This window comes from Rana temporaria, chromosome 7 (assembly GCF_905171775.1).
Source record: "Rana temporaria chromosome 7, aRanTem1.1, whole genome shotgun sequence".
In the NCBI taxonomy this organism is placed as follows: domain Eukaryota; kingdom Metazoa; phylum Chordata; class Amphibia; order Anura; family Ranidae; genus Rana; species Rana temporaria.
Window position 1 is genome coordinate 96,018,077 of NC_053495.1, and position 15,947 is coordinate 96,034,023.

Consider the following 15,947-nt stretch of genomic DNA (forward strand, 5'->3'; position numbering starts at 1 on the left):
TGTTTTAAACTCCTCCAACTTTATCCCTGACCTGTCTGGTGTGTTCCTTTTGGCCTTCATGATGCTGTTTGTTCACTAAGGTTCTCTAACAAACCTTTTGAGGGCTTCACAGAAAAGCTGTATTTATACTGAGATTAAATTACACACAGTGGACTCTATTTACAAATTGGGTGACTTCTGAAGGCAATTGGTCCCACTAAATTGTAGTTAGGTGTGACGCGTAAAGGGTGCTGAATACAAATGCTTGCAACACATTATTTTTTTAGATATTTATTTGTAAAAAATATTTGTTTTCCTTTCACTTCACAATTGTGTGCCACTTTGTGTTGGTCTATTACATAAAATATATTTATGTATTTGGCTGTAACATGACGAAATGTGAAAAATGTTAAGGGGTAGGAATACTTTTTAAAGACACTGTATCTGTTAGGATGCCAAAAACAGTGACTTGGTAATCTTCAAATTAAGGTTTTTGTTCCAGATCTGCACAGACAAACCATAATGCTGTGCCCACTATCCTTATTCCTATAGGTAAAAACATAATCTTTGGGTACAATATATAGGTTCTAAACGGAGGACAGATGTATTCTCTCTCCATTTAAAACCTATGCTTTGTCAAAAAAGAGTTTTAGTAAAATCGGAGACACATCACATTAACTTTAAAGCCCCATACACACTATCAGTTTTCCTGCTGGTTTTCTCTTCAGGTTTACCAAAACAATGTAGTGCAAGGGCCTGCCTGATTGCATACAAATTGAAACTCTTGAGGTTTGACCTTATATTAGATGGTTTTGGTAAACCTGAAGAGAAAACCAGCAGGAAAACTGATAGTGTGTGTATGGGGCTTAAGACGTTTCCCTTGTGCTGCTGGCTAAAGATTTGGTTAAAATCTTCCATCCTCTGATTTAGCACCCACTTACCTCCCAGTACTACTAAGCTTAACAGAGCCAAGGGACCTGTCATATGCATTGATCAAGAAGTTGTAATAAAGTTTTTTTATGACTGAAAAATTATCTATGAAAAATAGGTGGTGGACCATTCATTCTCCATTCAGATAAGCTTTAGTACAGCTTTTATGTTTTCTTTCAATCATTTCATTCGCATCAATCTAAGTGTCAGGAGCGTCACAAACTGGTCATTTGGTTAACTTGCAATCGGTTTTATGATGAAGGACCCTTTAAACCTTCAGTAATTTTTCATTTCAACTTTCCATCTAATAAATCTGCCCTTGTTTTTAACTTTGGATCGTAAAACTTTTTTTTTTTCTGACAGTAAATACCTTATACACACTGCCTGTTTCTTGTCTGGTAAAAAGCCAAGGCTTATGACATCATGCACAGCTTCATCTGACTCTCGTAAGAGTGTGCCAGGAAGGGAGGGCGATGATTCATAAGAGGGCCAATGAAATCTGCAGGGCTGGAGGTGTGCCTCTGTGTAAATCCAGGAAATAAACAGGGCAGCAGCTTCAGCTGCCCACAGTTAAAATGGTTGCAGCCAGACTCGGTGGAGGGAGATCACTGCAGAATATTTGGCAAGTACAAAATCGCAGTATATATATAATAATATGCAAAGTGGTTGGAGGGAAGCTTCAGAAGGCAAATATGTTTTTATTACAAATTATGTGAACAGACTGCAGTTCCTCTTTAAAGACAAAAGTAGCAGTCCGAACCATTTCCTCTTCTAAAGGCTTTGTGTTTTTTTTCAGATTTGGAAGCCTGCAAACGTATTTTTTTGCTTTAGCAATTACGTGTTTTAAAGTATGTTAAAGCAAGTTGGAGGTTTGTCATTGCATACTGCCATCAATGTATGTTGTACACCAGTGACTTTGGGAAGTTTTACGAACATTCCTGGCTGCTGGGAGCATGAAAATCTGACAAATGGATAGATTGTCTCACACACCCAGGTAACTGATGGACCCCCCTGCCATGTTTCCCAGACTGCACGTGGACCTGGGACTGGCATGGGGAGTGCCACCAGGTAAAAGGAGGGATGAAGTCCATTCGATGATAGTCCCCTTCCTGCTAGTGATCCATGTCGCTTCTGGTGTCACTTTTCTTAAACCAGCATGGCTGGAGAAGAAACTAATGGATTACAATCTGCACGCCCTTAGATACCTTGGAGGGCAGGTGAGACATGATGTCTCATTAAAGAGAACCTGTGACCAAAAATGGATCATAGGGGTCTTCTGTTCCCTATGTGATGGTTAAAAAATAGTCATACCCAAATACTTACATTCCTGACACCCAGGATCCTAAACGAATGTCCAGAAAATTTGCTTTGGATTTAAACCTAATTTGGCAAGTAAGATCCTAACATAAGAAATACTGTTTTGAAGTGAGAGGATGCGTGGGAAAGGGGAGCAGAGGGCTGTCCGGCAGAGTTGCTATGAAAAGATTGCAGAGAGAGTCAGTCAAACACTCCAATTGGGCACCAATTACTTGTTGGTTCTGTAGTATCTTACCACAAAACCCTGGCCTGTCTGTTTAATTTTTGTTATTGGAAAGTTGTAACTCGTAATGATCAGGGAACCTGGTGAGACTACAGCCTCATACACACAATCTGACTTCAAACAAACTTTTCCGTGGATTTTTGTTCGAAGGGCGTTGGCCATGAATTTGGCCATGAACTTTACCTCTAAGCAGAACAGGTGCATGACAGCTAGCCTGGGACACTTTCCCGGGTCTGAGTAATCCAAAGAAACTCAGAAAAATAGCTGCCTTAAGCACTAGACTGGGACCTGCGCCAAAAGGGGAAGGAGACGGCAAGTCTGAAATATCATGGAAAATCTGTCCGGTGATTGGTTGACGAGACAAATGTGAACTCCCCTGGGGTCTCTGAATACCTCTTAGCATAGCTTTGAGAGGGTGAGCTGCAAAAATGGACGTACTGTCGGTCGTCTGCAGGGACCTGAAGTGCTAAACACCCAGGAAATACAATTTGATGGTATTGGCAGACAATGCCAATTCGCTATGGCAATACGCAGTGAAAGCCATAACATAATTGATATCCTCAGGACAACTGCAAGGGTATAAAGACATAAACCCATAGTGTATGCTTTCAGAGTATTTCTAGATAAAGAACTATTAGCCAGATCGATCGCCTGAGTCCAGAATGTGTTTAATCCATGACCAGTAGTGAATAAGGGGGAACTGGCTTGCCCATCTGTTCTGCTTCCGGATGCTATAAGATTGAGACAAGATAGATCATGAGCTGCATCACTGATGAACTCTCCCCAAAAATGAAACTTGTACATCAAGCCCAGCCAATTATCAAGCCCAGCCAATTCAACCTGTGCATGAAGGACATCATGAAATGGGACCCCCGATCTACCTTTATTAACAATTTTGGCTGTGGCAAAATTATCCATAAAGAAGGTGACTGAGTTGCTTGACGAAACGGGACCCCATGTGACTGCTGCCACCAGAACAGTAAAAGCAAACTTCGGCAGACGAAAAACCTTCAGGGGTCAATGGCTGGCCAGCCATTTATGGCAAAACAAGGCCGCAAAGCCGACTGAGGCGGCCGCGGCTGAAAACACTATGGGTGACCTGTCCGATTGTTGCAGGATAAACATTGAGGTGCCATTCCAGTCACACAGGAACTAGTCCCACGTGATTAAATCGACTCCAGCATCTACTTGCAACTTGACAACCGAGTCAGAATCCTGATGGATGGGGAAGTAGGGCCAGCAACCTGGACACAAAAGCGCTACCGTGATTCTCATGGCGTGATTCAGCATCCCCAGAAGCGACTGCAAGTCTCTTTTGGAACAGACTGGGGATCGGACAAAATGATGAATGGTCTGGCGTATCCTGACCAGTTTCTCCAAGGGCAGACTCGCGATCAGAGTCGAAAGTGATGCCCAAAAAAGTGATGACTTTGGTCGGACCTTCCATTTTATGTGCAGCCAAGGGGACATTTAACTCCGAAAACAGCCCTGTGAGCGCCTGCAGATCCCAGGGTCTTCCAACAGCAGGAAATCATCAAGATAATGAATTATCCTCTTACAACCTTTACAATTTACCCAAGATCCAATAAAGTGCCTGGGCAAAGGTGTCAGACAAGCAAGGACTGCTTTTTGACCACAAAGGTAAACCTGGTGGTAAATTAATACTGCCAGCGCCATTTAATGCCATGCCATTGCCAGATGGCAGGTCTGATAGAAAGTAGCTTAAAAGCATTGGTAATATCAGCTTTGGAAAGCCACGCACCCTGGCTTAACTGTAAAATGTGCTGATAGCCAAATCCACACATAAGCATTTTAGTGAAAACGAAGGGAATTGAGGCTTGGAATGTGACATGAATGAGGCGCAGACAAATCGTATATCAACTGATATTTATTAGAAAACGTTCCACATACCACCCCAATGGGGCTGACCCTTCACATACAGAATGGTGGTGAAACAAATGGACCAATCAGGAATCCCTTGGAAACTTCAGCTTCCAGTGAATCAATGGCAGGATGACTGTCTGCCAACATCAAGTTTCTACATTCAAAAGATTCAGTTGAAAGAGTGATGAGGCCTGTGTCAAAGCCTGCTGAAAAACCCTTCATCAGGAACTGTCTGAAAGCCAGGGGTGGGTGGTTAACAAGACAAGCTCCTAGCAAGGAAACATTGACCTAGCATAGTCATGATGAACTGGCGGGTTTGACAAGACAGGCGGACTTAGTGTGAGCTCTAAAGCAGACATGCAGAAGCCTGCATTATTTGCAGCTGCAACCTGTGTAGTTATAATTGTTGCACAGCTGCGCCTTACCTAGGTAATGGATTGGTCTACCCAGTTTGTCCACCTGACCTGAATGTTTTGTAGAAGATCCCCCAGCCACCTGCTTTGTAGTCCCTGTTTGACTAGAGGTCTCAAAAACTGGGGCACCAAGCTGTGGTATGTGCTGATGACTGACAATTGGCGCACATGGGGGATTTATGGTTGGCAAAAAAGTTCCATGTCAATATTGCTCCAACAAGTCACCACCTGGAACTGCGGCCAAGTGGCTGACACCTTTGCAGCAAAGGACCATAGAATAGGAAGCTGCCATACTAGTGTGCCAAGTCCACCACCCTGTTTAGGTAAAGGTCTATATCTTTCCCTCCTACCAGTACTGACAGAACTACAACCCCCATTATGGACATGAGCTCCCCCATGCTCCATTGTATACACAGAGATGAAGAAAGCATTTAATAAATTAGCCTTCTCTTTGTCCCCAGTCACCCACTCTAGATTATTTTGTAATCGGTCTACATGCTCAGACCTGACCTTTTTACTATTAATATATTTGAAGAATTTTTTTGGGGTTTGTCCTACTATCTTTTGCAATCTGTCTTTCGTTTTGAATTTTTTCATCCTTGATTTCCTTTTTACATATCCTGTTATATTCATTGTAACATTTAATATTTTTTTTTTCCCACTTCAGACATAACCATTTACCGGGGGAAGGTAGCGAGGCTTGTCCGCCATTCATTTGCCCACCATATCTCCTTCTGGTTTCGCATCATATGTGGAATTTTTTTATGTGGATTTTTTTTTCCCTTTTTTCCAAATCCACAAGGAACAAGTATATACATTGTTTACTTTTTTTTTTTTTTACACTTTTATGCCTTCGTGAACCTTCTACCCCCCCCTTCTCTCCCCCCCCACCCCTCCCTCTGGACCTCCAGTTACCTTTCTGTATCTTCTGATCATTCTTATTTTCTATCTTGTTACTTTCTTAAGTTGTGTCCAACCCTGAAAGTCTAAAAAATCTTACAAAGTCCTATGCCCTATGCCTATGCACCCATTAACTCCGCAAATACCATGGAATGTTTGAACTCTGACCACTTCGACCAGGTCTTTTCGTATTCCTCTAAGCCGTCTATGTCACTTAAACTTAAGAATTCAAAATTTTGGATGGAGCTTATTTTGTTGCACCATTCTTTAATGGAGGGACTTTCCTTATCTTGCCAGTGACTGGCTATCAGGCTTTTAGCAGCTGTTAGAAGATGGGGTAATAGACTTTTCTGATATTGTTTCATAGGTAATCTAATCCTCTGGTGCAAGCATCCCCAGGCATCATCTGGAATCTCTGTGTCCGTTACTTCGGTGATTAACTGTCTAATCTTTCTCCAGAACCATAATTTTTGGACATTGCCACCATATATGCGCCATATCTCCGATCTGTCTGCATCCGCGCCAGCACAACAATTCTGAGGCTTCTTTCTTGTATTTATGAGCCTTGTCTGGGGTGATATACCACTGCATCAGACATTTGTAATTTAATTTGATTATTTTACCATTAGCTGACAAGGTATGCGCTCTTCTCCATATTTGTTTTAGTTCTAGGATACTCAGAGAGGATCCCAATTCTTCCTCCCATTTTTTGATATATGGTGAAGTGTCCAAATGACCAACTTCTATTAGACATTTATAGATTTTAGAGATAACTCCTTTCCCTACTTCTCCTTGACTGATTCTCTCGAGGGGGCGTAGGTTTTCCACAGATCTACATGGCTGTGGGAGAGCCTCAAAAAAATGTTTTAACTGGCCATACCGCCATTCGTTTATCTCTATTACCTCCCCTCTGTCCTTTAATTCCTCATAGGTACCTAATTTATCTCGCGTCATGACATCCTTCAGCTGAGCATTTTTTTTCTTAATCCATTTCCCAGAAATTTTCTCTAACCCCGGTGCAAAATATTTTGAGTCTTTTAATGGCATAAATGGTGAGTTGAAATCCCATTTTTCCCTCTTATGAACTCTGTCCCAAATTTTGATAGCGTGCCGTGTAATGCTATGTGATTGTTTATCTAACTCCCTATATTTATCTGGAATCCAGATAACACTCCTTAAACGAACCTTGCTCATATGGTATTCCATGCTTACCCACCTTTTTTGCTTAGTGTCCCTAATCCAGTCTATCACTCTTGTGAGAATTACTGCTTCATAATAACTTCTAATGTCTGGTGCTCCCCATCCCCCTTGTGTCTTATTTTTTTTTAAAGTTGCCCAGCTGATACAAGCTTTTTTACCCTGCCAAACACATTTTAGTAAAAATCGTTTGTAGGGTCTTAAAGTACTTCTGAGGTAGAGCAATCGGTAACATCTGTATCTTATACATGATTAACATTTAAAAGACACTAGTGTTCCTTCATTTTTATAACCTTTTTTTTTTTTTACCGTGAGCCACATAGGTTTTATTTTTAGCCTTTTAAACTTATTGCCCATGGGAATATACTTTGCAGTGAGGTCCCAAGCAGTCTTTTTGAAGAATTCCCATTTCTGTTCTGTGTTTATCGATGCCAATATTCCCTCCCAGTCTTAAGTCCCGGAGAGCAGCCCTCATCCTTGGAAAATTTGCTCTCTTGAAATTAAGTGTTTTTATCTTTCCTGTATGTATTTCTTGCTTACAGCTAACATCAAATGAAATCATGTTATGATCACTGCTACCCAGGTGTTCCTTTATCTGAACATTAGTAATAAGCTCTGCATGGTTTGAGATTACCAGGTCCAACAGAGCATCATTCCTAGTTGGGGCCTCAATAAATTGGACCATAAAATTGTCCTGCAATAGGTTTCTACATTTTTGCCCTTTAACTGTCCCAGCAGTGCCATTACTCCAGTCAATTTCTGGGTAGTTAAAATCCCCCATTATTATCACCGTCCCAGCCCTTGCATCCCTTTCCATCTGTGTAAGGAGCTTAGTCTCCACCTCCTCGTTAAAATAGGGTGGTCTATAACAAACTCCAATGATTAACTTTGAACTACGCACATCTGTATGCAGTGCCACCCATAATGCTTCAGCCTCATCCCACTCTCCATCAACCAGGTCCTCTTTCATGCTTGCTTTGAGGTCACTTCTCACAGAGACAGACCCCGCCACCTTTCCTTTTTATCCTGTCTTTCTGAAAGAGAGCATAGCCAGGAATATTAATAGCCCAGTCATGTGAGGATTGAAGCCAAGTTTCACCAATACTGATTACATCATAGCTCTCCTTATGCACCAGAGCTTTCAACTCACCTATTTTGCTTGGCAGACTTCTGGAATTGGTGAACAAACACTTAAATGTATTATTATATTTTTCTCTGGTGTTTTTCATATAATTTTTAGTAGTAAAAATGGCACTATAGTTTCCAATGGCTTGCAACATGGGAACTTTCTTGTCACCTGCCATAACCCTCCCCCTATCTATCCCCATTCCACTCTCCATTAATTTCTGACCCCTAACTGACTTGTGTGCCCGATTTAATCCTAGTTCACCCTCCCCCTCAAGCCTAGTTTAAATACTCCTCCAGCATTCCCATAAACCTCTTCCCCAGCACGTGACAGATCCTAGATGTAAGCACTAGCTAACTATACCCCTGACCCTAAACACACATACGCACCTTGCTGGCCCTGTGTGTAACACTGTGAATCCACCTGAAAAAATATCACATGCAAAATGAAAATACCAGATCGAAAAGGTACAGTGATGCAAAGAAATGCTTCTGAACCAACACAGAAATTAAATGCCCCAACGAGAACGGATGATAATGGACCTACCCGAACGCCTACCAATAATGGCAGCCGTAGGATGCTGATGACACCCACCCCCCCCCGAATTTAAAAGGTAAGGTAACAAGCTGTGGGCCCCCCACACCACCACAGCCATGGCAATAGTAACTCAGAGTCGAGAGGCTATACACAACCGTGCCCCATAGAATTGTAGAATTGCCAGTCCCAGTACAATCTCTCCTGTGCAAAAGGAACTGCGGCCTGCAACCCCCTCACCTCAAAACTATTGAGGCCCTTAACCGAGCAGAGGTCCTAACAACCCTCAGGACTACCGATGACACCAGATGCCACCACAACGTGACAGCAATGATATGACAGAAATTAGATAAAATAAATCACATTAAAAAAACGTGACAGCGGAGCTGAGTCACCAACCAGCCCCCCCCCCCACCCTTTATATATGATTTTTTGCTGTCTGAAGACACATGGTAATTAGATTTCACCACTTGCACATATGACCTATAGGACCGCGCGATGCGTGACCAGAGTGTATGTTTGGACCAGTACTGACAGCATGCATCTCCCCTCCTCCAGACCTTCAGCGAAAGATCAGCTGGTTTCTCTGTCCCCTTCCCAACTCTCTAGACCACCCCAACAAGGCCAAAGCTATGCCCCAGGAATGGACGGTATGCTGATATGAGCGGCGGACCCCCCCGACATTGCAACCCCCGGTCCGTGCATGACAACCTTTTTTTTTTTTAAATATGAGACATCTGATGCGGGCCCCCCGCTAATGCCCTCTGCCCACACCTACTGGAACCGTGAGCACCAGAAGAGGTGGAACGCCACAAGACTCCTGCAGCCGACCACTCTGCCGATCTGCAAACCGAAAATCGGAAGTGACGCGAGTTCCCTAGCTGTGAACCTGGAAATGACAACATCAGCTGTAACCCAGCAATCAGGAAGATGAGCCAACGCGGAAATGCAATGTATACTAAGATCTAGGACAAATTTTTGTCCTTTGCTGCCGGGAATGATTTTAATCCAATTTCCCCCTCTGCATCCAATGTTCTTGGATTTCTTTAGACGGGTCTCGATCAAGAACTTGGCCTGAGTCCCCTCCAGGTACAGTTAACAGCAATATCTGCCGCAACTAATAGGAGATGGGCAGAGGATCCTTTGGTTGTCACTTTCCTCAGAGGGGTGTTGAAAATCCGTCCACTTGTCAAACGCTCATTTCCCAAGTAGGATCTGTCCGTAGTTCTCGAGGTTCTAGCCGGATATCCGTTTGCTCCTGTGGAGCAGGTAGCAATCTGGAATTTAACGCTGAAGACTGCTTTCCTTTTGGCCATTACATCCGGCAGAGGAATCTCGGAACTCTTTAGGATAGGTGATGACCATATCTCCTTCTTCTCGGACAGGGTGGAACTTTAACCTCTTCATGGGTTCGCACCTAAGGTCACTACTACATGTCACCTGTTGGATCTCTGGGCATTACCAGTGTTTACAGATGCGGATTCAGAGTCTTGTCACAAGCTGGACATCTCCAGAGTGCTCAGAGCCTACTTAGAAGCCACCAAATCCTTCAGAAACTCTGAAAAGTTATTCACTATATTGTTCGGTAAAAACAGAGCTAAGCCTCTATCAGAAATAACCCTGGCATCTTAGGTTGTAAAACTGGTTCAGAAGGCTTACAGGGTGAAGAACATGGAACCTCCTTCCCAGGTGAATGCTGATTCAACCAGGGTGGTCTTAGCCTCTTGGGCAGCATAGGGTTAATGTTTCTTTGGAGAAGGTTTGTAGGGCCGCCACCTGGTCTTCTTGTCATAAAGTTTTTCAGGCACTACCATATTGATTCAGGGGCTCTCACAACTGTAGAGTTCGGAAGAAGGACAGTTCAGGCTGCAATGTCCTTATCTAATTAAAATACTTATTATTAGCATAATCCCACCCGTGTCAGCTATTTATTTATTTATGGTCTGTATGCTGCCATGGAGGCACCAGGAAAACAGAAAATTGAAACATACTTACCGTAATGTTCCTTTCTTGGTGCCTATCCATGGCAGCATACGCTCCCACTCTTGGTATTCTATATTACGGAGAATGTTGGGGAAGGGACTACGTCTTTCATTTATGTTATTCACTGGTCCTGAGAGAGGATTCGACAGGGAGCTCTTATCCTCTGCCATGGAAAGGCACCAGGAAAAGAAAAATTACAGTAAGTATGATACAATTTTCCTTTATCTTCCCCATTCTGATGCTCATTTTGAACTTCAGCAAGTCGCCTTTATCATGTCTTGGCTGATTAGCAATTTTTGTTACCAAGCAATTGAACAGGTGTACCTAATAAAGTGGTCGGTGAGTGTATATGATCACATTCCCTTTGTTCTCAGCTGCATAAGAGCTGGGGGGAGGAGAAGCTGCAGGACACTGGTCTTCCCAGTGACAGGCTGTGCAGTGGAGGCGTGTCAGGACAAGTCTGATCATTGGAGAAGAGCACACTGAGTTCTCGGCACAGCTAGAGAACTGACCACACAGTGTTCTCCTGTTTCGTGTGGTCTGTTTTTAATAGGAAAGCAGAGGGATCGGCAGGAACACCAGGGATTTCACATAAAGGAAGCAATACAAAGGGAACAGGACACTTTTTTATACAAGTTGTTGGTAAAGGAGGCACATATCAGGAATATGAAATGTTTGCAAACACTTTAAGATTTCACATGTTGGGTATCTATGCGCAACTGCATCTTTTATATTTAGCATTTCATAAACCGGTGCCTATATCATGTCGCATAGAGATTGAAACCACCACTATCTAATTCTGTAGGGTGTCTGCTATCATAAAATATATATTTGGGGGGTTTTGCATAATCTTCAGGCCTAATTTCTTCTTTTTTTTTTTTAAACATGTGCAAAAAATTTAAAAATGGTCCTGGCAGTGAAAGTAATTGATGCAATGACATCAATTACTTTGCGATAAACCCAAGGAAGCTAAGAAAAATCACTGTAGTGTATTAATATGCCTCTACCAAACAAAAATGCTGTGCCTACAAACTGTTACAATTATAGAAACACAATACAAGATTGACAGATATACAGACAGCAAGCAATTAAGCAGGAACTACGGTCTGTATACAATAGAAATATGCTAAAAACGCACTTAGCTCAGGTTATAGCAGCTTCATGATCTCCTTACACAATGAGGACTCCAGGCTTACTCTACAGCGATTGCAGGAGATCGGGCTCATTGCATCATCAGGTGAAGTTTCTTCTGGCACAGACCCTCCTTGGTTTTCTTCTTGTCATCTCAAACGCAACACAATATGTGCAAAGGCATTTTTAGGCTGGGTTCACACATATGCGATATACATCCACATCCAATTCGCATGACAGGCGAGTGTGACCGTCTCTCAATTTCTTCGACAAAGCAGTCAAACATTGAAATATGCTCTTGAGCATGATTAAGTTTACACCGCTTCACTGTACTATAACCGCACTGGGATTCACAGTTACTATGGAATATGTTTCTTTTTTTTTATGTAGTTGCATTAGGGTTTAGACCAGGGGTGGGCAATTATTTTTTCGATGGGGCCACATGAGAAACATATTTTGGAGGGCCGGGCCAAAAGGCTAAACTCAATACTGCATAAAATCAATTGTATTTCTTTATAAAAAGCAGTAAAAATTATTGTTGGACAACTGGTACGAGTACTTGTTATAGACATGGCACAGGAGGGGGACAGAGGCTGGGGACATGGCACAGGAGGGGGACAGAGGCTGGGGACATGGCACAGGAGGGGGACAGAGGCTGGGGACATGACACAGGAGGGGGACAGAGGCTGGGGACATGACACAGGAGGGGGACAGAGGCTGGGGACATGACACAGGAGGGGGACAGAGGCTGGGGACATGACACAGGAGGGGGACAGAGGCTGGGGACATGACACAGGAGGGGGACAGAGGCTGGGGACATGACACAGGAGGGGGACAGAGGCTGGGGACATGACACAGGAGGGGGACAGAGGCTGGGGACATGACACAAGAGGGGGACAGAGGCTGGGGACATGACACAGGAGGGGGACAGACGCTGGGGACATGACACAGGAGGGGGACAGATGCTGGGGACATGACACAGGAGAGGGACAGACGCTGGGGACATGACACAGGAGGGGGACAGACGCTGGGGACAGACGCTGGGGACATGACACAGGAGGGGGACAGACGCTGGGGACATGACACAGGAGGGGGACAGACGCTGGGGACATGACACAGGAGGGGGACAGACGCTGGGGACATGACACAAAAGGGGGACAGACGCTGGGGACATGGCACAGGAGGGGGACAGATGCTGGGGACATGACACAGGAGGGGGACAGACGCTGGGGACATGACACAGGAGGGGGACAGAGGCTGGGGACAGGCAGCCACTGTTTAATCAATAACAATTGATTAAACAGTGGCTGCATGTGATGGCACAGTGGCTGCGTGTGATGGCACAGTGGTTGCGTTTGATGGGCACAGTGGCGACAATTAATGGCACAGTGGCTGCGTGTGATGGGCACAGTGGCAACAATTGATGGCACAGTGACTGCGTGTGTTGGCACAGTGGCTGCATGTGATGGCACAGTGGCTGTGTTTGATGGGCACAGTGGCTGCATGTGATTGGCACAGTGGCTGCGTTTGATGGGCAGAGTGGCTGCGTGTTATTGGCACAGTGGCTGCGTGTGATTGGCACAGTGGCTGCGTTTGATGGGCACAGTGGCTGCATTTGACGGGCACAGTGGCTGCGTGTGATTGGCACAGTGGCTGCGTGTGATTGGCACAGTGGCTGCGTGTGATTGGCACAGTGGCTGCGTTTGGGAACAGTGGCGACAATTGATTGCACAGTGGCTGCGTGTGATTGGCACAGTGGCTGCGTTTGATGGGCACAGTGGCTGCATGTGATTGGCACAGTGGCTGCGTGTGATTGGCACAGTGGCTGCGTGTGATTGGCACAGTGGCTGCGTGTGATTGGCACAGTGGCTGCGTTTGGGAACAGTGGCGACAATTGATTGCACAGTGGCTGCGTGTGATTGGCACAGTGGCTGCGTTTGATGGGAACAGTGGCTGCGTGTGATTGGCACAGTGGCTGCGTGTGATTGACACAGTGGCTGCGTGTGATTGGCACAGTGGCTGCGTTTGATGGGCACAGTGGCGACAATTTATGGTGGCACAGTGGCTGCGTGTGTTGGCACAAGTGGCTGCATGTGTTAGCACAGTGGCTGCGTGTGATGGGCACAGTGGCTGCGTGTGTTGGCACAAGTGGCTGCATGTGTTAGCACAGTGGCTGTGTGTGATGGGCACAGTGGCGACAATTGATGGCACAGTGGCTGCGATTAATGTTTTTTTTTTAGTCAGAGACGGCGAACGTGGCTAAAAATAACACAATTTTTTTTTTAAACTGACATTTATTTATAAAAAAAATGATGGTCACCTCACCTCAGTCCGCCTCCCCCCCCCTCCCCAATACAGTTTCATTGTTTCATTATTTAAGGAGTGTTTTCTTACTTTTTTTACACTGACTACTTCAGTCTTCTGTTGCTTGCAGACAGCACTAGGCACTATAGGACTAGGCACTGGCAGGCTGAGGAGGCTCCTCGTGACTTGTCCTTCTTGCAAGCGCCGACAGACACACGGCTCCCCGCGCAGAGACGAGTCCTCCCTCTCTCACCTCGTGACCTCGCCTCCGGTGTGACGTCACGCGGCGCACGCCGCTGAAATGAACCGGCACGACCAACTGAATAGGGGGGGGAGCGACGAGCACACAAAGTGACAGGAGGAAAGGGAGCCAGGAGCGCACTCGGCAGCCAGGCAGTCGGCACACAATGTGTAAAGTGCCGCTGTCCGCGGCCCCGCGCTGTGACAGTGAGTGACACACTGGCTGATTGCGCCCCCCTCCTGCACTAAATGGTAGCGCCCGGAGCACTCGCCCCTCCCGCCCCTGCCTTGTACCGGCCCTGCCTACTGTTATCACCGCGGCGGGGAACATTACAGACAGCGTTCGTTTGAACAGCTGTTTTCCCCGCTGCGCATAGACACTCCCCCTTGGACGGATCTGTCCAATCGCGAGCAAGGGGGAGTGTCTATGTGACTCCCCCTTGCTCGCGATTGGACAGATCCGTCCAAGGGGGAGTGTCTATGCGCAGCGGGGAAAACAGCTGTTCAAACGAACGCTGTCTGTTATGTTCCCCACCGCGGTGATTAACGTGGCAGCGGCAGCGATTTTGGCGGCAGGGGGGGCCGGATTAAAAGGTCCGCCAGGCCGTATACGGCCCGCGGGCCGTAGTTTGCCCAGGTCTGGTTTAGACCGTTGCATTTTTTTTTTCTCAAACAAAGGTTTTTTATTGAGCATATATAAAAATAAAACAGTTTACAATCTCCAGAGCATATTCACATTGAAAATCACATGGGAGAGTACACATAAAACAAAACTTTGTACTACAGTCAAATCTCCGCATCGTGTTAAAATTCCCTGCAACTATTCCCGTCTCCTCCCCCTGCGGGGCTTATGAGGTTGCTCCCAACCCGACTGGAAGAGGTTCTAAAATAACCTGTCGTATACCAAATCTATTGGGGCAAGCCCAGGAACATCCAGCCACTGGGCCCATAACTTCTCATATTTACCGTTTGTCCCTCGTTTCTGATACACCACCTTCTCCAACCTCAGAGTGACCCCCATTTGTTTAACCCATTCCTGCACTGTTGGGCCGGGTACTCACGACCAAACATGTATGGTGAAAGCGGTCCGTCGGACCGTTTTCACCATACATGTCTGCCAGAGGGCTTCTGTACGATGGTTGTACACACCATCGTACAGAAGTCCGCGCGTAAACAATACGCGGGGCGTGTCCGCGGTGTCGCCGCGTCGATGACGCGGTGTCGCCGCGACAATGACGCAGCGACGTGGGCGGCCCGCCTTTAAAATGCTTCCACGCATGCGTCGAAGTCATTCGACGCATGCGAGGGACGGCGGGCGCCTGGACATGTACGGTAGGTCTGTACTGACGACCGTACATGTCCGAGCGGGCAGGATTCCAGCGGACTGTTTTAAAACAAGTCCAGGAATATTTGTCCGCTGGGAAAAGGCCCGGCGGGCAAATGTTTGCTGGAATTCGGCCCGCTCGCGCCCACACACGACCAAACATGTCTGCTGAAACTGGCCTGCGGACCAGTTTCAGCAGACATGTTTGGTCGTGAGTACGGGGCCTTGGTGGTTCAGTGTCCTTCCAGTGTCTCAGTATTATCAAGCGAGCCTGGAACAGAGCTCTGCCTATAGCCTGTCTAGGGATATCCTCTACCAGGAGACCCTCCGTGATCCCCAGGAGACACACCTTGGGCTCCAAAGGAACCTGAGCCTGAAAGGCCCTGTTAATCGTGTCCACCACCCCTGACCAGTATAGATGGAGCTTCGGGCATCGCCACAGGAGGTGAATGAGATCTCCAT